This window comes from Rattus norvegicus, chromosome 3 (assembly GCF_036323735.1).
Source record: "Rattus norvegicus strain BN/NHsdMcwi chromosome 3, GRCr8, whole genome shotgun sequence".
Taxonomy (NCBI): Eukaryota; Metazoa; Chordata; class Mammalia; order Rodentia; family Muridae; genus Rattus; species Rattus norvegicus.
In genome coordinates this window covers 5,823,194-5,850,440 of record NC_086021.1, presented here as the reverse complement: position 1 = coordinate 5,850,440, position 27,247 = coordinate 5,823,194, and positions in this window count along the sequence as shown.

Sequence of the window (27,247 nt, the reverse complement as noted above, 5' to 3'; positions counted from 1 at the left end):
GAATTGCTGTTACTTGTCGAATAAGCCTAGTTTTAACTGGTTCTAGACCCTAAAAAGCATACTATTCTATATAGACAAAACATGCCTTTCCCAGTCCGAATCACATACTCTTACGTGAATTCTCTTCATTCCATCCGGGAAAAGCTTGTAGGAAGTTGACTTTGAAGATAAACACACAGCTAGTGATTTGCAAATTGAATTGCTGTTACTTGGCCAAAAAGCTTAATTTTAAGTGGTTCTAGAAGGTAAAAAGCATACTTTTCTATATAGACAAAACATGTGTTTCCCGGTTTGAATCACACATTCTTAGGCGAATTCTCTGCTTTCCAAGTGGGAAAAGCTTGTAGGAAGTTGACTTTGAAGATAAACAAACAACCAGTGATTTGCAAAGTGAATGGTGTTACTAGGCAAATATGCTTAGTTTTAAGTGCATTTATAGGGTAAAAAGCAGACTTTTCAATATAGACAAAACATGGTTTTCCCTGCCTGAATCTCTCATTCTTTGGCAAATTCTGTTCATTCCAAGGGGGAAAAGCTCATAGGAAGTTGACATTGAATTTAAAAACACAGGTAGTGTTTGCAAAGTGAATTGCTGTTACTAAGCCAATAAGTTTTATTTTAAGTAGTTCTAGACGGTAAGAAGCATACTCTTCTATTTGGACAAAACCTGCATTTCCCAGTCTGAATCACACATTCTTAGGCAAAATCTGTTCAGTCCAATTGGGAAAAGCTTGTAAGAAATTGACTGTGAAGGTAACACAGCTGGTGTTATGCAAAGTGAAATGCTGTTACTTGTCCAATAGGGTTAATTTTACGTGGTTCTAGACGGTAAAAATCATACATTTCAATTAGAAAAAACATGCTTTTCCCAGTGTGAATTACACATTCTTAGGCAAATTCTGTTCGAACCAAGCAGGAAAAGCTTTGTGGAAGTTGACTTTCAAGATAAACACAGAGCTAGTGTTTTGCAAAGTGAATTGCTGTTACTTGGCTAATTTGTTTAATTTTAAGTGGTTGTAGACGGTAAGAAGCATACTCTTCTATATGGAAAGAACCTGCATTTCCCAGTCTGAATCACACATTCTTAGGCGAAATCTGTTCAGTCCAAGTGGGAAAAGCTTGTAAGAAACTGACTTTGAAGATAAAACAGCTAGTGTTATGCAAAGTGAACTGCTGTTACTTGGCCAATAAGCTTAATTTTAAGTGGTACTAGACGGTAAAAAGCATACTTTTCTATATGGACAAAACATGCATTTCCCAGTGTGAATTACACATTCTCAGGCGAATTCTGTTCGTACCACGCAGGAAAAGCTTTTAGGAAGTTGACTTTTAAGATAAACACACAGCTAGTGTTTTGCAAACTGAAATGCTGTTACTTGGCGAATAAGTTTAATTTTAAGTGGATCTAGACAGCAAGAAGCATACTCTTCTATATAGACAAAACATGCATTTCAAAGTGTGAATTACACATTCTTAGGCAAATTCTGTTCATACCAAGCGGGAAAAGCTTTTAGGAATTTGACTTGCAAGATAAACACAGCTAGTGTTTTGCAAATTGAATGGCTATTACTAAGCCAATAAGTTTAATTTTAAGTGGTTCTATACTCTTCTATATAGATAAAACCTGCGTTTCCCAGTCTGAATCACACATTCTTAGGCGAATTCTGTTCGTTCCAAGCGGGAAAAGCTTGTAGGAAGTTGACTTTGAAGATAAACACACAGGTAGTGTTTTGCAAAGTGAAATGCTGTTACTTGGCCAATAAGTTTAATTTTAAGTGGTTCTAGACGGTAAGAAGCATATTCTTCTATATAGACAAAACATGCATTTCCCAGTCTGAATCACACATTCTTAGGCGAATTCTGTTCGGTCAAACTGGGTAAAGCTTGTATGAAGTTGACATTGAACGTAAACACACAGCTAGTAATTTGCAAATGAAATGCTGTCACTTGGCCAAGAAGTTTAATTTTAAGTGTTCTAGACGGTAAGCAGCATACTCTTCTATATGGACAAAACCTGCGTTTCCCATTCTGAATCACACATTCTTAGGTGAATTCTGTTCGTTCCAAGCGGGAAAAGCTTGTAGGAAGTTGACTTTGAAGATAAACACACAGCTAGTGATTTGCAAAGTGAATTGCTGTTACTTGTCGAATAAGCCTAGTTTTAACTGGTTCTAGACCCTAAAAAGCATACTATTCTATATAGACAAAACATGCCTTTCCCAGTCCGAATCACATACTCTTACGTGAATTCTCTTCATTCCATCCGGGAAAAGCTTGTAGGAAGTTGACTTTGAAGATAAACACACAGCTAGTGATTTGCAAAGTGAATTGCTGTTACTTGGCCAAAAAGCTTAATTTTAAGTGGTTCTAGAAGGTAAAAAGCATACTTTTCTATATAGACAAAACATGTGTTTCCCGGTTTGAATCACACATTCTTAGGCGAATTCTCTGCTTTCCAAGTGGGAAAAGCTTGTAGGAAGTTGACTTTGAAGATAAACACACAACCAGTGATTTGCAAAGTGAATGGTGTTACTTGGCAAATATGCTTAGTTTTAAGTGCATTTATAGGGTAAAAAGCAGACTTTTCAATATAGACAAAACATGGTTTTCCATGCCTGAATCTCTCATTCTTTGGCAAATTCTGTTCATTCCAAGGGGGAAAAGCTCATAGGAAGTTGACATTGAATTTAAAAACACAGGTAGTGTTTTGCAAAGTGAATTGCTGTTACTAAGCCAATAAGTTTAATTTTAAGTGGTTCTAGACGGTAAGAAGCATATTCTTCTATATAGACAAAACATGCATTTCCCAGTCTGAATCACACATTCTTAGGCGAATTCTGTTTGGTCAAACTGGGTAAAGCTTGTATGAAGTTGACATTGAACGTAAACACACAGCTAGTAATTTGCAAATGAAATGCTGTCACTTGGCCAAGAAGTTTAATTTTAATTGTTCTAGACGGTAAGCAGCATACTCTTCTATATGGACAAAACCTGCGTTTCCCATTCTGAATCACACATTCTTAGGTGAATTCTGTTCGTTCCAAGCGGGAAAAGCTTGTAGGAAGTTGACTTTGAAGATAAACACACAGCTAGTGATTTGCAAAGTGAATTGCTGTTACTTGTCGAATAAGCCTAGTTTTAACTGGTTCTAGACCCTAAAAAGCATACTATTCTATATAGACAAAACATGCCTTTCCCAGTCCGAATCACATACTCTTACGTGAATTCTCTTCATTCCATCCGGGAAAAGCTTGTAGGAAGTTGACTTTGAAGATAAACACACAGCTAGTGATTTGCAAATTGAATTGCTGTTACTTGGCCAAAAAGCTTAATTTTAAGTGGTTCTAGAAGGTAAAAAGCATACTTTTCTATATAGACAAAACATGTGTTTCCCGGTTTGAATCACACATTCTTAGGCGAATTCTCTGCTTTCCAAGTGGGAAAAGCTTGTAGGAAGTTGACTTTGAAGATAAACAAACAACCAGTGATTTGCAAAGTGAATGGTGTTACTAGGCAAATATGCTTAGTTTTAAGTGCATTTATAGGGTAAAAAGCAGACTTTTCAATATAGACAAAACATGGTTTTCCCTGCCTGAATCTCTCATTCTTTGGCAAATTCTGTTCATTCCAAGGGGGAAAAGCTCATAGGAAGTTGACATTGAATTTAAAAACACAGGTAGTGTTTGCAAAGTGAATTGCTGTTACTAAGCCAATAAGTTTTATTTTAAGTAGTTCTAGACGGTAAGAAGCATACTCTTCTATTTGGACAAAACCTGCATTTCCCAGTCTGAATCACACATTCTTAGGCAAAATCTGTTCAGTCCAATTGGGAAAAGCTTGTAAGAAATTGACTGTGAAGGTAACACAGCTGGTGTTATGCAAAGTGAAATGCTGTTACTTGTCCAATAGGGTTAATTTTACGTGGTTCTAGACGGTAAAAATCATACATTTCAATTAGAAAAAACATGCTTTTCCCAGTGTGAATTACACATTCTTAGGCAAATTCTGTTCGAACCAAGCAGGAAAAGCTTTGTGGAAGTTGACTTTCAAGATAAACACAGAGCTAGTGTTTTGCAAAGTGAATTGCTGTTACTTGGCTAATTTGTTTAATTTTAAGTGGTTGTAGACGGTAAGAAGCATACTCTTCTATATGGAAAGAACCTGCATTTCCCAGTCTGAATCACACATTCTTAGGCGAAATCTGTTCAGTCCAAGTGGGAAAAGCTTGTAAGAAACTGACTTTGAAGATAAAACAGCTAGTGTTATGCAAAGTGAACTGCTGTTACTTGGCCAATAAGCTTAATTTTAAGTGGTACTAGACGGTAAAAAGCATACTTTTCTATATGGACAAAACATGCATTTCCCAGTGTGAATTACACATTCTCAGGCGAATTCTGTTCGTACCACGCAGGAAAAGCTTTTAGGAAGTTGACTTTTAAGATAAACACACAGCTAGTGTTTTGCAAACTGAAATGCTGTTACTTGGCGAATAAGTTTAATTTTAAGTGGATCTAGACAGCAAGAAGCATACTCTTCTATATAGACAAAACATGCATTTCAAAGTGTGAATTACACATTCTTAGGCAAATTCTGTTCATACCAAGCGGGAAAAGCTTTTAGGAATTTGACTTGCAAGATAAACACAGCTAGTGTTTTGCAAATTGAATGGCTATTACTAAGCCAATAAGTTTAATTTTAAGTGGTTCTATACTCTTCTATATAGATAAAACCTGCGTTTCCCAGTCTGAATCACACATTCTTAGGCGAATTCTGTTCTTTCCAAGCGGGAAAAGCTTGTAGGAAGTTGACTTTGAAGATAAACACACAGGTAGTGTTTTGCAAAGTGAAATGCTGTTACTTGGCCAATAAGTTTAATTTTAAGTGGTTCTAGACGGTAAGAAGCATATTCTTCTATATAGACAAAACATGCATTTCCCAGTCTGAATCACACATTCTTAGGCGAATTCTGTTCGGTCAAACTGGGTAAAGCTTGTAGGAAGTTGACTTTGAAGATAAACACACAGCTAGTGATTTGCAAAGTGAATTGCTGTTACTTGGCCAAAAAGCTTAATTTTAAGTGGTTCTAGAAGGTAAAAAGCATACTTTTCTATATAGACAAAACATGTGTTTCCCGGTTTGAATCACACATTCTTAGGCGAATTCTCTGCTTTCCAAGTGGGAAAAGCTTGTAGGAAGTTGACTTTGAAGATAAACACACAACCAGTGATTTGCAAAGTGAATGGTGTTACTTGGCAAATATGCTTAGTTTTAAGTGCATTTATAGGGTAAAAAGCAGACTTTTCAATATAGACAAAACATGGTTTTCCATGCCTGAATCTCTCATTCTTTGGCAAATTCTGTTCATTCCAAGGGGGAAAAGCTCATAGGAAGTTGACATTGAATTTAAAAACACAGGTAGTGTTTTGCAAAGTGAATTGCTGTTACTAAGCCAATAAGTTTAATTTTAAGTGGTTCTAGACGGTAAGAAGCATATTCTTCTATATAGACAAAACATGCATTTCCCAGTCTGAATCACACATTCTTAGGCGAATTCTGTTTGGTCAAACTGGGTAAAGCTTGTATGAAGTTGACATTGAACGTAAACACACAGCTAGTAATTTGCAAATGAAATGCTGTCACTTGGCCAAGAAGTTTAATTTTAATTGTTCTAGACGGTAAGCAGCATACTCTTCTATATGGACAAAACCTGCGTTTCCCATTCTGAATCACACATTCTTAGGTGAATTCTGTTCGTTCCAAGCGGGAAAAGCTTGTAGGAAGTTGACTTTGAAGATAAACACACAGCTAGTGATTTGCAAAGTGAATTGCTGTTACTTGTCGAATAAGCCTAGTTTTAACTGGTTCTAGACCCTAAAAAGCATACTATTCTATATAGACAAAACATGCCTTTCCCAGTCCGAATCACATACTCTTACGTGAATTCTCTTCATTCCATCCGGGAAAAGCTTGTAGGAAGTTGACTTTGAAGATAAACACACAGCTAGTGATTTGCAAAGTGAATTGCTGTTACTTGGCCAAAAAGCTTAATTTTAAGTGGTTCTAGAAGGTAAAAAGCATACTTTTCTATATAGACAAAACATGTGTTTCCCGGTTTGAATCACACATTCTTAGGCGAATTCTCTGCTTTCCAAGTGGGAAAAGCTTGTAGGAAGTTGACTTTGAAGATAAACACACAACCAGTGATTTGCAAAGTGAATGGTGTTACTTGGCAAATATGCTTAGTTTTAAGTGCATTTATAGGGTAAAAAGCAGACTTTTCAATATAGACAAAACATGGTTTTCCCTGCCTGAATCTCTCATTCTTTGGCAAATTCTGTTCATTCCAAGGGGGAAAAGCTCATAGGAAGTTGACATTGAATTTAAAAACACAGGTAGTGTTTTGCAAAGTGAATTGCTGTTACTAAGCCAATAAGTTTAATTTTAAGTGGTTCTAGACGGTAAGAAGCATACTCTTCTATTTGGACAAAACCTGCATTTCCCAGTCTGAATCACACATTCTTAGGCAAAATCTGTTTGGTCAAACTGGCTAAAGCTTGTAAGAAATTGACTGTGAAGGTAACACAGCTGGTGTTATGCAAAGTGAAATGCTGTTACTTGTCCAATAGGGTTAATTTTAAGTGGTTCTAGACGGTAAAAATCATACATTTCAATTAGAAAAAACATGCTTTTCCCAGTGTGAATTACACATTCTTAGGCAAATTCTGTTCGAACCAAGCAGGAAAAGCTTTGTGGAAGTTGACTTTCAAGATAAACACAGAGCTAGTGTTTTGCAAAGTGAATTGCTGTTACTTGGCTAATATGTTTAATTTTAAGTGGTTCTAGACGGTAAGAAGCATACTCTTCTATATGGAAAGAACCTGCATTTCCCAGTCTGAATCACACATTCTTAGGCGAAATCTGTTCAGTCCAAGTGGGAAAAGCTTGTAAGAAACTGACTTTGAAGATAAAACAGCTAGTGTTATGCAAAGTGAACTGCTGTTACTTGGCCAATAAGCTTAATTTTAAGTGGTACTAGACGGTAAAAAGCATACTTTTCTATATGGACAAACCATGCATTTCCCAGTGTGAATTACACATTCTCAGGCGAATTCTGTTCGTACCACGCAGGAAAAGCTTTTAGGAAGTTGACTTTTAAGATAAACACACAGCTAGTGTTTTGCAAACTGAAATGCTGTTACTTGGCGAATAAGTTTAATTTTAAGTGGATCTAGACAGCAAGAAGCATACTCTTCTATATAGACAAAACATGCATTTCAAAGTGTGAATTACACATTCTTAGGCAAATTCTGTTCATACCAAGCGGGAAAAGCTTTTAGGAATTTGACTTGCAAGATAAACACAGCTAGTGTTTTGCAAATTGAATGGCTATTACTAAGCCAATAAGTTTAATTTTAAGTGGTTCTATACTCTTCTATATAGATAAAACCTGCGTTTCCCAGTCTGAATCACACATTCTTAGGCGAATTCTGTTCGTTCCAAGCGGGAAAAGCTTGTAGGAAGTTGACTTTGAAGATAAACACACAGGTAGTGTTTTGCAAAGTGAAATGCTGTTACTTGGCCAATAAGTTTAATTTTAAGTGGTTCTAGACGGTAAGAAGCATATTCTTCTATATAGACAAAACATGCATTTCCCAGTCTGAATCACACATTCTTAGGCGAATTCTGTTCGGTCAAACTGGGTAAAGCTTGTATGAAGTTGACATTGAACGTAAACACACAGCTAGTAATTTGCAAATGAAATGCTGTCACTTGGCCAAGAAGTTTAATTTTAAGTGTTCTAGACGGTAAGCAGCATACTCTTCTATATGGACAAAACCTGCGTTTCCCATTCTGAATCACACATTCTTAGGTGAATTCTGTTCGTTCCAAGCGGGAAAAGCTTGTAGGAAGTTGACTTTGAAGATAAACACACAGCTAGTGATTTGCAAAGTGAATTGCTGTTACTTGTCGAATAAGCCTAGTTTTAACTGGTTCTAGACCCTAAAAAGCATACTATTCTATATAGACAAAACATGCCTTTCCCAGTACGAATCACATACTCTTACGTGAATTCTCTTCATTCCATCCGGGAAAAGCTTGTAGGAAGTTGACTTTGAAGATAAACACACAGCTAGTGATTTGCAAAGTGAATTGCTGTTACTTGGCCAAAAAGCTTAATTTTAAGTGGTTCTAGAAGGTAAAAAGCATACTTTTCTATATAGACAAAACATGTGTTTCCCGGTTTGAATCACACATTCTTAGGCGAATTCTCTGCTTTCCAAGTGGGAAAAGCTTGTAGGAAGTTGACTTTGAAGATAAACACACAACCAGTGATTTGCAAAGTGAATGGTGTTACTTGGCAAATATGCTTAGTTTTAAGTGCATTTATAGGGTAAAAAGCAGACTTTTCAATATAGACAAAACATGGTTTTCCATGCCTGAATCTCTCATTCTTTGGCAAATTCTGTTCATTCCAAGGGGGAAAAGCTCATAGGAAGTTGACATTGAATTTAAAAACACAGGTAGTGTTTTGCAAAGTGAATTGCTGTTACTAAGCCAATAAGTTTAATTTTAAGTGGTTCTAGACGGTAAGAAGCATATTCTTCTATATAGACAAAACATGCATTTCCCAGTCTGAATCACACATTCTTAGGCGAATTCTGTTTGGTCAAACTGGGTAAAGCTTGTATGAAGTTGACATTGAACGTAAACACACAGCTAGTAATTTGCAAATGAAATGCTGTCACTTGGCCAAGAAGTTTAATTTTAATTGTTCTAGACGGTAAGCAGCATACTCTTCTATATGGACAAAACCTGCGTTTCCCATTCTGAATCACACATTCTTAGGTGAATTCTGTTCGTTCCAAGCGGGAAAAGCTTGTAGGAAGTTGACTTTGAAGATAAACACACAGCTAGTGATTTGCAAAGTGAATTGCTGTTACTTGTCGAATAAGCCTAGTTTTAACTGGTTCTAGACCCTAAAAAGCATACTATTCTATATAGACAAAACATGCCTTTCCCAGTACGAATCACATACTCTTACGTGAATTCTCTTCATTCCATCCGGGAAAAGCTTGTAGGAAGTTGACTTTGAAGATAAACACACAGCTAGTGATTTGCAAATTGAATTGCTGTTACTTGGCCAAAAAGCTTAATTTTAAGTGGTTCTAGAAGGTAAAAAGCATACTTTTCTATATAGACAAAACATGTGTTTCCCGGTTTGAATCACACATTCTTAGGCGAATTCTCTGCTTTCCAAGTGGGAAAAGCTTGTAGGAAGTTGACTTTGAAGATAAACAAACAACCAGTGATTTGCAAAGTGAATGGTGTTACTAGGCAAATATGCTTAGTTTTAAGTGCATTTATAGGGTAAAAAGCAGACTTTTCAATATAGACAAAACATGGTTTTCCCTGCCTGAATCTCTCATTCTTTGGCAAATTCTGTTCATTCCAAGGGGGAAAAGCTCATAGGAAGTTGACATTGAATTTAAAAACACAGGTAGTGTTTTGCAAAGTGAATTGCTGTTACTAAGCCAATAAGTTTTATTTTAAGTAGTTCTAGACGGTAAGAAGCATACTCTTCTATTTGGACAAAACCTGCATTTCCCAGTCTGAATCACACATTCTTAGGCAAAATCTGTTCAGTCCAATTGGGAAAAGCTTGTAAGAAATTGACTGTGAAGGTAACACAGCTGGTGTTATGCAAAGTGAAATGCTGTTACTTGTCCAATAGGGTTAATTTTAAGTGGTTCTAGACGGTAAAAATCATACATTTCAATTAGAAAAAACATGCTTTTCCCAGTGTGAATTACACATTCTTAGGCAAATTCTGTTCGAACCAAGCAGGAAAAGCTTTGTGGAAGTTGACTTTCAAGATAAACACAGAGCTAGTGTTTTGCAAAGTGAATTGCTGTTACTTGGCTAATTTGTTTAATTTTAAGTGGTTCTAGACGGTAAGAAGCATACTCTTCTATATGGAAAGAACCTGCATTTCCCAGTCTGAATCACACATTCTTAGGCGAAATCTGTTCAGTCCAAGTGGGAAAAGCTTGTAAGAAACTGACTTTGAAGATAAAACAGCTAGTGTTATGCAAAGTGAACTGCTGTTACTTGGCCAATAAGCTTAATTTTAAGTGGTACTAGACGGTAAAAAGCATACTTTTCTATATGGACAAAACATGCATTTCCCAGTGTGAATTACACATTCTCAGGCGAATTCTGTTCGTACCACGCAGGAAAAGCTTTTAGGAAGTTGACTTTTAAGATAAACACACAGCTAGTGTTTTGCAAACTGAAATGCTGTTACTTGGCGAATAAGTTTAATTTTAAGTGGATCTAGACAGCAAGAAGCATACTCTTCTATATAGACAAAACATGCATTTCAAAGTGTGAATTACACATTCTTAGGCAAATTCTGTTCATACCAAGCGGGAAAAGCTTTTAGGAATTTGACTTGCAAGATAAACACAGCTAGTGTTTTGCAAATTGAATGGCTATTACTAAGCCAATAAGTTTAATTTTAAGTGGTTCTATACTCTTCTATATAGATAAAACCTGCGTTTCCCAGTCTGAATCACACATTCTTAGGCGAATTCTGTTCGTTCCAAGCGGGAAAAGCTTGTAGGAAGTTGACTTTGAAGATAAACACACAGCTAGTGATTTGCAAAGTGAATTGCTGTTACTTGTCGAATAAGCCTAGTTTTAACTGGTTCTAGACCCTAAAAAGCATACTATTCTATATAGACAAAACATGCCTTTCCCAGTCCGAATCACATACTCTTACGTGAATTCTCTTCATTCCATCCGGGAAAAGCTTGTAGGAAGTTGACTTTGAAGATAAACACACAGCTAGTGATTTGCAAAGTGAATTGCTGTTACTTGGCCAAAAAGCTTAATTTTAAGTGGTTCTAGAAGGTAAAAAGCATACTTTTCTATATAGACAAAACATGTGTTTCCCGGTTTGAATCACACATTCTTAGGCGAATTCTCTGCTTTCCAAGTGGGAAAAGCTTGTAGGAAGTTGACTTTGAAGATAAACACACAACCAGTGATTTGCAAAGTGAATGGTGTTACTTGGCAAATATGCTTAGTTTTAAGTGCATTTATAGGGTAAAAAGCAGACTTTTCAATATAGACAAAACATGGTTTTCCATGCCTGAATCTCTCATTCTTTGGCAAATTCTGTTCATTCCAAGGGGGAAAAGCTCATAGGAAGTTGACATTGAATTTAAAAACACAGGTAGTGTTTTGCAAAGTGAATTGCTGTTACTAAGCCAATAAGTTTAATTTTAAGTGGTTCTAGACGGTAAGAAGCATATTCTTCTATATAGACAAAACATGCATTTCCCAGTCTGAATCACACATTCTTAGGCGAATTCTGTTTGGTCAAACTGGCTAAAGCTTGTATGAAGTTGACATTGAACGTAAACACACAGCTAGTAATTTGCAAATGAAATGCTGTCACTTGGCCAAGAAGTTTAATTTTAATTGTTCTAGACGGTAAGCAGCATACTCTTCTATATGGACAAAACCTGCGTTTCCCATTCTGAATCACACATTCTTAGGTGAATTCTGTTCGTTCCAAGCGGGAAAAGCTTGTAGGAAGTTGACTTTGAAGATAAACACACAGCTAGTGATTTGCAAAGTGAATTGCTGTTACTTGTCGAATAAGCCTAGTTTTAACTGGTTCTAGACCCTAAAAAGCATACTATTCTATATAGACAAAACATGCCTTTCCCAGTCCGAATCACATACTCTTACGTGAATTCTCTTCATTCCATCCGGGAAAAGCTTGTAGGAAGTTGACTTGGAAGATAAACACACAGCTAGTGATTTGCAAATTGAATTGCTGTTACTTGGCCAAAAAGCTTAATTTTAAGTGGTTCTAGAAGGTAAAAAGCATACTTTTCTATATAGACAAAACATGTGTTTCCCGGTTTGAATCACACATTCTTAGGCGAATTCTCTGCTTTCCAAGTGGGAAAAGCTTGTAGGAAGTTGACTTTGAAGATAAACACACAACCAGTGATTTGCAAAGTGAATGGTGTTACTAGGCAAATATGCTTAGTTTTAAGTGCATTTATAGGGTAAAAAGCAGACTTTTCAATATAGACAAAACATGGTTTTCCCTGCCTGAATCTCTCATTCTTTGGCAAATTCTGTTCATTCCAAGGGGGAAAAGCTCATAGGAAGTTGACATTGAATTTAAAAACACAGGTAGTGTTTTGCAAAGTGAATTGCTGTTACTAAGCCAATAAGTTTTATTTTAAGTAGTTCTAGACGGTAAGAAGCATACTCTTCTATTTGGACAAAACCTGCATTTCCCAGTCTGAATCACACATTCTTAGGCAAAATCTGTTCAGTCCAATTGGGAAAAGCTTGTAAGAAATTGACTGTGAAGGTAACACAGCTGGTGTTATGCAAAGTGAAATGCTGTTACTTGTCCAATAGGGTTAATTTTAAGTGGTTCTAGACGGTAAAAATCATACATTTCAATTAGAAAAAACATGCTTTTCCCAGTGTGAATTACACATTCTTAGGCAAATTCTGTTCGAACCAAGCAGGAAAAGCTTTGTGGAAGTTGACTTTCAAGATAAACACAGAGCTAGTGTTTTGCAAAGTGAATTGCTGTTACTTGGCTAATTTGTTTAATTTTAAGTGGTTCTAGACGGTAAGAAGCATACTCTTCTATATGGAAAGAACCTGCATTTCCCAGTCTGAATCACACATTCTTAGGCGAAATCTGTTCAGTCCAAGTGGGAAAAGCTTGTAAGAAACTGACTTTGAAGATAAAACAGCTAGTGTTATGCAAAGTGAACTGCTGTTACTTGGCCAATAAGCTTAATTTTAAGTGGTACTAGACGGTAAAAAGCATACTTTTCTATATGGACAAAACATGCATTTCCCAGTGTGAATTACACATTCTCAGGCGAATTCTGTTCGTACCACGCAGGAAAAGCTTTTAGGAAGTTGACTTTTAAGATAAACACACAGCTAGTGTTTTGCAAACTGAAATGCTGTTACTTGGCGAATAAGTTTAATTTTAAGTGGATCTAGACAGCAAGAAGCATACTCTTCTATATAGACAAAACATGCATTTCAAAGTGTGAATTACACATTCTTAGGCAAATTCTGTTCATACCAAGCGGGAAAAGCTTTTAGGAATTTGACTTGCAAGATAAACACAGCTAGTGTTTTGCAAATTGAATGGCTATTACTAAGCCAATAAGTTTAATTTTAAGTGGTTCTATACTCTTCTATATAGATAAAACCTGCGTTTCCCAGTCTGAATCACACATTCTTAGGCGAATTCTGTTCGTTCCAAGCGGGAAAAGCTTGTAGGAAGTTGACTTTGAAGATAAACACACAGGTAGTGTTTTGCAAAGTGAAATGCTGTTACTTGGCCAATAAGTTTAATTTTAAGTGGTTCTAGACGGTAAGAAGCATATTCTTCTATATAGACAAAACATGCATTTCCCAGTCTGAATCACACATTCTTAGGCGAATTCTGTTCGGTCAAACTGGGTAAAGCTTGTATGAAGTTGACATTGAACGTAAACACACAGCTAGTAATTTGCAAATGAAATGCTGTCACTTGGCCAAGAAGTTTAATTTTAAGTGTTCTAGACGGTAAGCAGCATACTCTTCTATATGGACAAAACCTGCGTTTCCCATTCTGAATCACACATTCTTAGGTGAATTCTGTTCGTTCCAAGCCGGAAAAGCTTGTAGGAAGTTGACTTTGAAGATAAACACACAGCTAGTGATTTGCAAAGTGAATTGCTGTTACTTGTCGAATAAGCCTAGTTTTAACTGGTTCTAGACCCTAAAAAGCATACTATTCTATATAGACAAAACATGCCTTTCCCAGTACGAATCACATACTCTTACGTGAATTCTCTTCATTCCATCCGGGAAAAGCTTGTAGGAAGTTGACTTTGAAGATAAACACACAGCTAGTGATTTGCAAAGTGAATTGCTGTTACTTGGCCAAAAAGCTTAATTTTAAGTGGTTCTAGAAGGTAAAAAGCATACTTTTCTATATAGACAAAACATGTGTTTCCCGGTTTGAATCACACATTCTTAGGCGAATTCTCTGCTTTCCAAGTGGGAAAAGCTTGTAGGAAGTTGACTTTGAAGATAAACACACAACCAGTGATTTGCAAAGTGAATGGTGTTACTTGGCAAATATGCTTAGTTTTAAGTGCATTTATAGGGTAAAAAGCAGACTTTTCAATATAGACAAAACATGGTTTTCCCTGCCTGAATCTCTCATTCTTTGGCAAATTCTGTTCATTCCAAGGGGGAAAAGCTCATAGGAAGTTGACATTGAATTTAAAAACACAGGTAGTGTTTTGCAAAGTGAATTGCTGTTACTAAGCCAATAAGTTTAATTTTAAGTGGTTCTAGACGGTAAGAAGCATACTCTTCTATTTGGACAAAACCTGCATTTCCCAGTCTGAATCACACATTCTTAGGCAAAATCTGTTCAGTCCAATTGGGAAAAGTTTGTAAGAAATTGACTGTGAAGGTAACACAGCTGGTGTTATGCAAAGTGAAATGCTGTTACTTGTCCAATAGGGTTAATTTTAAGTGGTTCTAGACGGTAAAAATCATACATTTCAATTAGAAAAAACATGCTTTTCCCAGTGTGAATTACACATTCTTAGGCAAATTCTGTTCGAACCAAGCAGGAAAAGCTTTGTGGAAGTTGACTTTCAAGATAAACACAGAGCTAGTGTTTTGCAAAGTGAATTGCTGTTACTTGGCTAATTTGTTTAATTTTAAGTGGTTCTAGACGGTAAGAAGCATACTCTTCTATATGGAAAGAACCTGCATTTCCCAGTCTGAATCACACATTCTTAGGCGAAATCTGTTCAGTCCAAGTGGGAAAAGCTTGTAAGAAACTGACTTTGAAGATAAAACAGCTAGTGTTATGCAAAGTGAACTGCTGTTACTTGGCCAATAAGCTTAATTTTAAGTGGTACTAGACGGTAAAAAGCATACTTTTCTATATGGACAAACCATGCATTTCCCAGTGTGAATTACACATTCTCAGGCGAATTCTGTTCGTACCACGCAGGAAAAGCTTTTAGGAAGTTGACTTTTAAGATAAACACACAGCTAGTGTTTTGCAAACTGAAATGCTGTTACTTGGCGAATAAGTTTAATTTTAAGTGGATCTAGACAGCAAGAAGCATACTCTTCTATATAGACAAAACATGCATTTCAAAGTGTGAATTACACATTCTTAGGCAAATTCTGTTCATACCAAGCGGGAAAAGCTTTTAGGAATTTGACTTGCAAGATAAACACAGCTAGTGTTTTGCAAATTGAATGGCTATTACTAAGCCAATAAGTTTAATTTTAAGTGGTTCTATACTCTTCTATATAGATAAAACCTGCGTTTCCCAGTCTCAATCACACATTCTTAGGCGAATTCTGTTCGTTCCAAGCGGGAAAAGCTTGTAGGAAGTTGACTTTGAAGATAAACACACAGGTAGTGTTTTGCAAAGTGAAATGCTGTTACTTGGCCAATAAGTTTAATTTTAAGTGGTTCTAGACGGTAAGAAGCATATTCTTCTATATAGACAAAACATGCATTTCCCAGTCTGAATCACACATTCTTAGGCGAATTCTGTTCGGTCAAACTGGGTAAAGCTTGTATGAAGTTGACATTGAACGTAAACACACAGCTAGTAATTTGCAAATGAAATGCTGTCACTTGGCCAAGAAGTTTAATTTTAAGTGTTCTAGACGGTAAGCAGCATACTCTTCTATATGGACAAAACCTGCGTTTCCCATTCTGAATCACACATTCTTAGGTGAATTCTGTTCGTTCCAAGCGGGAAAAGCTTGTAGGAAGTTGACTTTGAAGATAAACACACAGCTAGTGATTTGCAAAGTGAATTGCTGTTACTTGTCGAATAAGCCTAGTTTTAACTGGTTCTAGACCCTAAAAAGCATACTATTCTATATAGACAAAACATGCCTTTCCCAGTACGAATCACATACTCTTACGTGAATTCTCTTCATTCCATCCGGGAAAAGCTTGTAGGAAGTTGACTTTGAAGATAAACACACAGCTAGTGATTTGCAAAGTGAATTGCTGTTACTTGGCCAAAAAGCTTAATTTTAAGTGGTTCTAGAAGGTAAAAAGCATACTTTTCTATATAGACAAAACATGTGTTTCCCGGTTTGAATCACACATTCTTAGGCGAATTCTCTGCTTTCCAAGTGGGAAAAGCTTGTAGGAAGTTGACTTTGAAGATAAACACACAACCAGTGATTTGCAAAGTGAATGGTGTTACTTGGCAAATATGCTTAGTTTTAAGTGCATTTATAGGGTAAAAAGCAGACTTTTCAATATAGACAAAACATGGTTTTCCATGCCTGAATCTCTCATTCTTTGGCAAATTCTGTTCATTCCAAGGGGGAAAAGCTCATAGGAAGTTGACATTGAATTTAAAAACACAGGTAGTGTTTTGCAAAGTGAATTGCTGTTACTAAGCCAATAAGTTTAATTTTAAGTGGTTCTAGACGGTAAGAAGCATATTCTTCTATATAGACAAAACATGCATTTCCCAGTCTGAATCACACATTCTTAGGCGAATTCTGTTTGGTCAAACTGGGTAAAGCTTGTATGAAGTTGACATTGAACGTAAACACACAGCTAGTAATTTGCAAATGAAATGCTGTCACTTGGCCAAGAAGTTTAATTTTAATTGTTCTAGACGGTAAGCAGCATACTCTTCTATATGGACAAAACCTGCGTTTCCCATTCTGAATCACACATTCTTAGGTGAATTCTGTTCGTTCCAAGCGGGAAAAGCTTGTAGGAAGTTGACTTTGAAGATAAACACACAGCTAGTGATTTGCAAAGTGAATTGCTGTTACTTGTCGAATAAGCCTAGTTTTAACTGGTTCTAGACCCTAAAAAGCATACTATTCTATATAGACAAAACATGCCTTTCCCAGTCCGAATCACATACTCTTACGTGAATTCTCTTCATTCCATCCGGGAAAAGCTTGTAGGAAGTTGACTTTGAAGATAAACACACAGCTAGTGATTTGCAAATTGAATTGCTGTTACTTGGCCAAAAAGCTTAATTTTAAGTGGTTCTAGAAGGTAAAAAGCATACTTTTCTATATAGACAAAACATGTGTTTCCCGGTTTGAATCACACATTCTTAGGCGAATTCTCTGCTTTCCAAGTGGGAAAAGCTTGTAGGAAGTTGACTTTGAAGATAAACAAACAACCAGTGATTTGCAAAGTGAATGGTGTTACTAGGCAAATATGCTTAGTTTTAAGTGCATTTATAGGGTAAAAAGCAGACTTTTCAATATAGACAAAACATGGTTTTCCCTGCCTGAATCTCTCATTCTTTGGCAAATTCTGTTCATTCCAAGGGGGAAAAGCTCATAGGAAGTTGACATTGAATTTAAAAACACAGGTAGTGTTTGCAAAGTGAATTGCTGTTACTAAGCCAATAAGTTTTATTTTAAGTAGTTCTAGACGGTAAGAAGCATACTCTTCTATTTGGACAAAACCTGCATTTCCCAGTCTGAATCACACATTCTTAGGCAAAATCTGTTCAGTCCAATTGGGAAAAGCTTGTAAGAAATTGACTGTGAAGGTAACACAGCTGGTGTTATGCAAAGTGAAATGCTGTTACTTGTCCAATAGGGTTAATTTTACGTGGTTCTAGACGGTAAAAATCATACATTTCAATTAGAAAAAACATGCTTTTCCCAGTGTGAATTACACATTCTTAGGCAAATTCTGTTCGAACCAAGCAGGAAAAGCTTTGTGGAAGTTGACTTTCAAGATAAACACAGAGCTAGTGTTTTGCAAAGTGAATTGCTGTTACTTGGCTAATTTGTTTAATTTTAAGTGGTTGTAGACGGTAAGAAGCATACTCTTCTATATGGAAAGAACCTGCATTTCCCAGTCTGAATCACACATTCTTAGGCGAAATCTGTTCAGTCCAAGTGGGAAAAGCTTGTAAGAAACTGACTTTGAAGATAAAACAGCTAGTGTTATGCAAAGTGAACTGCTGTTACTTGGCCAATAAGCTTAATTTTAAGTGGTACTAGACGGTAAAAAGCATACTTTTCTATATGGACAAAACATGCATTTCCCAGTGTGAATTACACATTCTCAGGCGAATTCTGTTCGTACCACGCAGGAAAAGCTTTTAGGAAGTTGACTTTTAAGATAAACACACAGCTAGTGTTTTGCAAACTGAAATGCTGTTACTTGGCGAATAAGTTTAATTTTAAGTGGATCTAGACAGCAAGAAGCATACTCTTCTATATAGACAAAACATGCATTTCAAAGTGTGAATTACACATTCTTAGGCAAATTCTGTTCATACCAAGCGGGAAAAGCTTTTAGGAATTTGACTTGCAAGATAAACACAGCTAGTGTTTTGCAAATTGAATGGCTATTACTAAGCCAATAAGTTTAATTTTAAGTGGTTCTATACTCTTCTATATAGATAAAACCTGCGTTTCCCAGTCTGAATCACACATTCTTAGGCGAATTCTGTTCGTTCCAAGCGGGAAAAGCTTGTAGGAAGTTGACTTTGAAGATAAACACACAGGTAGTGTTTTGCAAAGTGAAATGCTGTTACTTGGCCAATAAGTTTAATTTTAAGTGGTTCTAGACGGTAAGAAGCATATTCTTCTATATAGACAAAACATGCATTTCCCAGTCTGAATCACACATTCTTAGGCGAATTCTGTTCGGTCAAACTGGGTAAAGCTTGTATGAAGTTGACATTGAACGTAAACACACAGCTAGTAATTTGCAAATGAAATGCTGTCACTTGGCCAAGAAGTTTAATTTTAAGTGTTCTAGACGGTAAGCAGCATACTCTTCTATATGGACAAAACCTGCGTTTCCCATTCTGAATCACACATTCTTAGGTGAATTCTGTTCGTTCCAAGCGGGAAAAGCTTGTAGGAAGTTGACTTTGAAGATAAACACACAGCTAGTGATTTGCAAAGTGAATTGCTGTTACTTGTCGAATAAGCCTAGTTTTAACTGGTTCTAGACCCTAAAAAGCATACTATTCTATATAGACAAAACATGCCTTTCCCAGTACGAATCACATACTCTTACGTGAATTCTCTTCATTCCATCCGGGAAAAGCTTGTAGGAAGTTGACTTTGAAGATAAACACACAGCTAGTGATTTGCAAAGTGAATTGCTGTTACTTGGCCAAAAAGCTTAATTTTAAGTGGTTCTAGAAGGTAAAAAGCATACTTTTCTATATAGACAAAACATGTGTTTCCCGGTTTGAATCACACATTCTTAGGCGAATTCTCTGCTTTCCAAGTGGGAAAAGCTTGTAGGAAGTTGACTTTGAAGATAAACACACAACCAGTGATTTGCAAAGTGAATGGTGTTACTTGGCAAATATGCTTAGTTTTAAGTGCATTTATAGGGTAAAAAGCAGACTTTTCAATATAGACAAAACATGGTTTTCCATGCCTGAATCTCTCATTCTTTGGCAAATTCTGTTCATTCCAAGGGGGAAAAGCTCATAGGAAGTTGACATTGAATTTAAAAACACAGGTAGTGTTTTGCAAAGTGAATTGCTGTTACTAAGCCAATAAGTTTAATTTTAAGTGGTTCTAGACGGTAAGAAGCATATTCTTCTATATAGACAAAACATGCATTTCCCAGTCTGAATCACACATTCTTAGGCGAATTCTGTTTGGTCAAACTGGGTAAAGCTTGTATGAAGTTGACATTGAACGTAAACACACAGCTAGTAATTTGCAAATGAAATGCTGTCACTTGGCCAAGAAGTTTAATTTTAATTGTTCTAGACGGTAAGCAGCATACTCTTCTATATGGACAAAACCTGCGTTTCCCATTCTGAATCACACATTCTTAGGTGAATTCTGTTCGTTCCAAGCGGGAAAAGCTTGTAGGAAGTTGACTTTGAAGATAAACACACAGCTAGTGATTTGCAAAGTGAATTGCTGTTACTTGTCGAATAAGCCTAGTTTTAACTGGTTCTAGACCCTAAAAAGCATACTATTCTATATAGACAAAACATGCCTTTCCCAGTCCGAATCACATACTCTTACGTGAATTCTCTTCATTCCATCCGGGAAAAGCTTGTAGGAAGTTGACTTTGAAGATAAACACACAGCTAGTGATTTGCAAATTGAATTGCTGTTACTTGGCCAAAAAGCTTAATTTTAAGTGGTTCTAGAAGGTAAAAAGCATACTTTTCTATATAGACAAAACATGTGTTTCCCGGTTTGAATCACACATTCTTAGGCGAATTCTCTGCTTTCCAAGTGGGAAAAGCTTGTAGGAAGTTGACTTTGAAGATAAACAAACAACCAGTGATTTGCAAAGTGAATGGTGTTACTAGGCAAATATGCTTAGTTTTAAGTGCATTTATAGGGTAAAAAGCAGACTTTTCAATATAGACAAAACATGGTTTTCCCTGCCTGAATCTCTCATTCTTTGGCAAATTCTGTTCATTCCAAGGGGGAAAAGCTCATAGGAAGTTGACATTGAATTTAAAAACACAGGTAGTGTTTGCAAAGTGAATTGCTGTTACTAAGCCAATAAGTTTTATTTTAAGTAGTTCTAGACGGTAAGAAGCATACTCTTCTATTTGGACAAAACCTGCATTTCCCAGTCTGAATCACACATTCTTAGGCAAAATCTGTTCAGTCCAATTGGGAAAAGCTTGTAAGAAATTGACTGTGAAGGTAACACAGCTGGTGTTATGCAAAGTGAAATGCTGTTACTTGTCCAATAGGGTTAATTTTACGTGGTTCTAGACGGTAAAAATCATACATTTCAATTAGAAAAAACATGCTTTTCCCAGTGTGAATTACACATTCTTAGGCAAATTCTGTTCGAACCAAGCAGGAAAAGCTTTGTGGAAGTTGACTTTCAAGATAAACACAGAGCTAGTGTTTTGCAAAGTGAATTGCTGTTACTTGGCTAATTTGTTTAATTTTAAGTGGTTGTAGACGGTAAGAAGCATACTCTTCTATATGGAAAGAACCTGCATTTCCCAGTCTGAATCACACATTCTTAGGCGAAATCTGTTCAGTCCAAGTGGGAAAAGCTTGTAAGAAACTGACTTTGAAGATAAAACAGCTAGTGTTATGCAAAGTGAACTGCTGTTACTTGGCCAATAAGCTTAATTTTAAGTGGTACTAGACGGTAAAAAGCATACTTTTCTATATGGACAAAACATGCATTTCCCAGTGTGAATTACACATTCTCAGGCGAATTCTGTTCGTACCACGCAGGAAAAGCTTTTAGGAAGTTGACTTTTAAGATAAACACACAGCTAGTGTTTTGCAAACTGAAATGCTGTTACTTGGCGAATAAGTTTAATTTTAAGTGGATCTAGACAGCAAGAAGCATACTCTTCTATATAGACAAAACATGCATTTCAAAGTGTGAATTACACATTCTTAGGCAAATTCTGTTCATACCAAGCGGGAAAAGCTTTTAGGAATTTGACTTGCAAGATAAACACAGCTAGTGTTTTGCAAATTGAATGGCTATTACTAAGCCAATAAGTTTAATTTTAAGTGGTTCTATACTCTTCTATATAGATAAAACCTGCGTTTCCCAGTCTGAATCACACATTCTTAGGCGAATTCTGTTCTTTCCAAGCGGGAAAAGCTTGTAGGAAGTTGACTTTGAAGATAAACACACAGGTAGTGTTTTGCAAAGTGAAATGCTGTTACTTGGCCAATAAGTTTAATTTTAAGTGGTTCTAGACGGTAAGAAGCATATTCTTCTATATAGACAAAACATGCATTTCCCAGTCTGAATCACACATTCTTAGGCGAATTCTGTTCGGTCAAACTGGGTAAAGCTTGTAGGAAGTTGACTTTGAAGATAAACACACAGCTAGTGATTTGCAAAGTGAATTGCTGTTACTTGGCCAAAAAGCTTAATTTTAAGTGGTTCTAGAAGGTAAAAAGCATACTTTTCTATATAGACAAAACATGTGTTTCCCGGTTTGAATCACACATTCTTAGGCGAATTCTCTGCTTTCCAAGTGGGAAAAGCTTGTAGGAAGTTGACTTTGAAGATAAACACACAACCAGTGATTTGCAAAGTGAATGGTGTTACTTGGCAAATATGCTTAGTTTTAAGTGCATTTATAGGGTAAAAAGCAGACTTTTCAATATAGACAAAACATGGTTTTCCATGCCTGAATCTCTCATTCTTTGGCAAATTCTGTTCATTCCAAGGGGGAAAAGCTCATAGGAAGTTGACATTGAATTTAAAAACACAGGTAGTGTTTTGCAAAGTGAATTGCTGTTACTAAGCCAATAAGTTTAATTTTAAGTGGTTCTAGACGGTAAGAAGCATATTCTTCTATATAGACAAAACATGCATTTCCCAGTCTGAATCACACATTCTTAGGCGAATTCTGTTTGGTCAAACTGGGTAAAGCTTGTATGAAGTTGACATTGAACGTAAACACACAGCTAGTAATTTGCAAATGAAATGCTGTCACTTGGCCAAGAAGTTTAATTTTAATTGTTCTAGACGGTAAGCAGCATACTCTTCTATATGGACAAAACCTGCGTTTCCCATTCTGAATCACACATTCTTAGGTGAATTCTGTTCGTTCCAAGCGGGAAAAGCTTGTAGGAAGTTGACTTTGAAGATAAACACACAGCTAGTGATTTGCAAAGTGAATTGCTGTTACTTGTCGAATAAGCCTAGTTTTAACTGGTTCTAGACCCTAAAAAGCATACTATTCTATATAGACAAAACATGCCTTTCCCAGTCCGAATCACATACTCTTACGTGAATTCTCTTCATTCCATCCGGGAAAAGCTTGTAGGAAGTTGACTTTGAAGATAAACACACAGCTAGTGATTTGCAAATTGAATTGCTGTTACTTGGCCAAAAAGCTTAATTTTAAGTGGTTCTAGAAGGTAAAAAGCATACTTTTCTATATAGACAAAACATGTGTTTCCCGGTTTGAATCACACATTCTTAGGCGAATTCTCTGCTTTCCAAGTGGGAAAAGCTTGTAGGAAGTTGACTTTGAAGATAAACAAACAACCAGTGATTTGCAAAGTGAATGGTGTTACTAGGCAAATATGCTTAGTTTTAAGTGCATTTATAGGGTAAAAAGCAGACTTTTCAATATAGACAAAACATGGTTTTCCCTGCCTGAATCTCTCATTCTTTGGCAAATTCTGTTCATTCCAAGGGGGAAAAGCTCATAGGAAGTTGACATTGAATTTAAAAACACAGGTAGTGTTTGCAAAGTGAATTGCTGTTACTAAGCCAATAAGTTTTATTTTAAGTAGTTCTAGACGGTAAGAAGCATACTCTTCTATTTGGACAAAACCTGCATTTCCCAGTCTGAATCACACATTCTTAGGCAAAATCTGTTCAGTCCAATTGGGAAAAGCTTGTAAGAAATTGACTGTGAAGGTAACACAGCTGGTGTTATGCAAAGTGAAATGCTGTTACTTGTCCAATAGGGTTAATTTTACGTGGTTCTAGACGGTAAAAATCATACATTTCAATTAGAAAAAACATGCTTTTCCCAGTGTGAATTACACATTCTTAGGCAAATTCTGTTCGAACCAAGCAGGAAAAGCTTTGTGGAAGTTGACTTTCAAGATAAACACAGAGCTAGTGTTTTGCAAAGTGAATTGCTGTTACTTGGCTAATTTGTTTAATTTTAAGTGGTTGTAGACGGTAAGAAGCATACTCTTCTATATGGAAAGAACCTGCATTTCCCAGTCTGAATCACACATTCTTAGGCGAAATCTGTTCAGTCCAAGTGGGAAAAGCTTGTAAGAAACTGACTTTGAAGATAAAACAGCTAGTGTTATGCAAAGTGAACTGCTGTTACTTGGCCAATAAGCTTAATTTTAAGTGGTACTAGACGGTAAAAAGCATACTTTTCTATATGGACAAAACATGCATTTCCCAGTGTGAATTACACATTCTCAGGCGAATTCTGTTCGTACCACGCAGGAAAAGCTTTTAGGAAGTTGACTTTTAAGATAAACACACAGCTAGTGTTTTGCAAACTGAAATGCTGTTACTTGGCGAATAAGTTTAATTTTAAGTGGATCTAGACAGCAAGAAGCATACTCTTCTATATAGACAAAACATGCATTTCAAAGTGTGAATTACACATTCTTAGGCAAATTCTGTTCATACCAAGCGGGAAAAGCTTTTAGGAATTTGACTTGCAAGATAAACACAGCTAGTGTTTTGCAAATTGAATGGCTATTACTAAGCCAATAAGTTTAATTTTAAGTGGTTCTATACTCTTCTATATAGATAAAACCTGCGTTTCCCAGTCTGAATCACACATTCTTAGGCGAATTCTGTTCTTTCCAAGCGGGAAAAGCTTGTAGGAAGTTGACTTTGAAGATAAACACACAGGTAGTGTTTTGCAAAGTGAAATGCTGTTACTTGGCCAATAAGTTTAATTTTAAGTGGTTCTAGACGGTAAGAAGCATATTCTTCTATATAGACAAAACATGCATTTCCCAGTCTGAATCACACATTCTTAGGCGAATTCTGTTCGGTCAAACTGGGTAAAGCTTGTGTGAAGTTGACATTGAACGTAAACACACAGCTAGTAATTTGCAAATGAAATGCTGTCACTTGGCCAAGAAGTTTAATTTTAAGTGTTCTAGACGGTAAGCAGCATACTCTTCTATATGGACAAAACCTGCGTTTCCCATTCTGAATCACACATTCTTAGGTGAATTCTGTTCGTTCCAAGCGGGAAAAGCTTGTAGGAAGTTGACTTTGAAGATAAACACACAGCTAGTGATTTGCAAAGTGAATTGCTGTTACTTGTCGAATAAGCCTAGTTTTAACTGGTTCTAGACCCTAAAAAGCATACTATTCTATATAGACAAAACATGCCTTTCCCAGTACGAATCACATACTCTTACGTGAATTCTCTTCATTCCATCCGGGAAAAGCTTGTAGGAAGTTGACTTTGAAGATAAACACACAGCTAGTGATTTGCAAAGTGAATTGCTGTTACTTGGCCAAAAAGCTTAATTTTAAGTGGTTCTAGAAGGTAAAAAGCATACTTTTCTATATAGACAAAACATGTGTTTCCCGGTTTGAATCACACATTCTTAGGCGAATTCTCTGCTTTCCAAGTGGGAAAAGCTTGTAGGAAGTTGACTTTGAAGATAAACACACAACCAGTGATTTGCAAAGTGAATGGTGTTACTTGGCAAATATGCTTAGTTTTAAGTGCATTTATAGGGTAAAAAGCAGACTTTTCAATATAGACAAAACATGGTTTTCCCTGCCTGAATCTCTCATTCTTTGGCAAATTCTGTTCATTCCAAGGGGGAAAAGCTCATAGGAAGTTGACATTGAATTTAAAAACACAGGTAGTGTTTTGCAAAGTGAATTGCTGTTACTAAGCCAATAAGTTTAATTTTAAGTGGTTCTAGACGGTAAGAAGCATACTCTTCTATTTGGACAAAACCTGCATTTCCCAGTCTGAATCACACATTCTTAGGCAAAATCTGTTCAGTCCAATTGGGAAAAGCTTGTAAGAAATTGACTGTGAAGGTAACACAGCTGGTGTTATGCAAAGTGAAATGCTGTTACTTGTCCAATAGGGTTAATTTTAAGTGGTTCTAGACGGTAAAAATCATACATTTCAATTAGAAAAAACATGCTTTTCCCAGTGTGAATTACACATTCTTAGGCAAATTCTGTTCGAACCAAGCAGGAAAAGCTTTGTGGAAGTTGACTTTCAAGATAAACACAGAGCTAGTGTTTTGCAAAGTGAATTGCTGTTACTTGGCTAATTTGTTTAATTTTAAGTGGTTGTAGACGGTAAGAAGCATACTCTTCTATATGGAAAGAACCTGCATTTCCCAGTCTGAATCACACATTCTTAGGCGAAATCTGTTCAGTCCAAGTGGGAAAAGCTTGTAAGAAACTGACTTTGAAGATAAAACAGCTAGTGTTATGCAAAGTGAACTGCTGTTACTTGGCCAATAAGCTTAATTTTAAGTGGTACTAGACGGTAAAAAGCATACTTTTCTATATGGACAAACCATGCATTTCCCAGTGTGAATTACACATTCTCAGGCGAATTCTGTTCGTACCACGCAGGAAAAGCTTTTAGGAAGTTGACTTTTAAGATAAACACACAGCTAGTGTTTTGCAAACTGAAATGCTGTTACTTGGCGAATAAGTTTAATTTTAAGTGGATCTAGACAGCAAGAAGCATACTCTTCTATATAGACAAAACATGCATTTCAAAGTGTGAATTACACATTCTTAGGCAAATTCTGTTCATACGAAGCGGGAAAAGCTTTTAGGAATTTGACTTGCAAGATAAACACAGCTAGTGTTTTGCAAATTGAATGGCTATTACTAAGCCAATAAGTTTAATTTTAAGTGGTTCTATACTCTTCTATATAGATAAAACCTGCGTTTCCCAGTCTGAATCACACATTCTTAGGCGAATTCTGTTCGTTCCAAGCGGGAAAAGCTTGTAGGAAGTTGACTTTGAAGATAAACACACAGGTAGTGTTTTGCAAAGTGAAATGCTGTTACTTGGCCAATAAGTTTAATTTTAAGTGGTTCTAGACGGTAAGAAGCATATTCTTCTATATAGACAAAACATGCATTTCCCAGTCTGAATCACACATTCTTAGGCGAATTCTGTTCGGTCAAACTGGGTAAAGCTTGTGTGAAGTTGACATTGAACGTAAACACACAGCTAGTAATTTGCAAATGAAATGCTGTCACTTGGCCAAGAAGTTTAATTTTAAGTGTTCAAGACGGTAAGCAGCATACTCTTCTATATGGACAAAACCTGCGTTTCCCATTCTGAATCACACATTCTTAGGTGAATTCTGTTCGTTCCAAGCGGGAAAAGCTTGTAGGAAGTTGACTTTGAAGATAAACACACAGCTAGTGATTTGCAAAGTGAATTGCTGTTACTTGTCGAATAAGCCTAGTTTTAACTGGTTCTAGACCCTAAAAAGCATACTATTCTATATAGACAAAACATGCCTTTCCCAGTACGAATCACATACTCTTACGTGAATTCTCTTCATTCCATCCGGGAAAAGCTTGTAGGAAGTTGACTTTGAAGATAAACACACAGCTAGTGATTTGCAAAGTGAATTGCTGTTACTTGGCCAAAAAGCTTAATTTTAAGTGGTTCTAGAAGGTAAAAAGCATACTTTTCTATATAGACAAAACATGTGT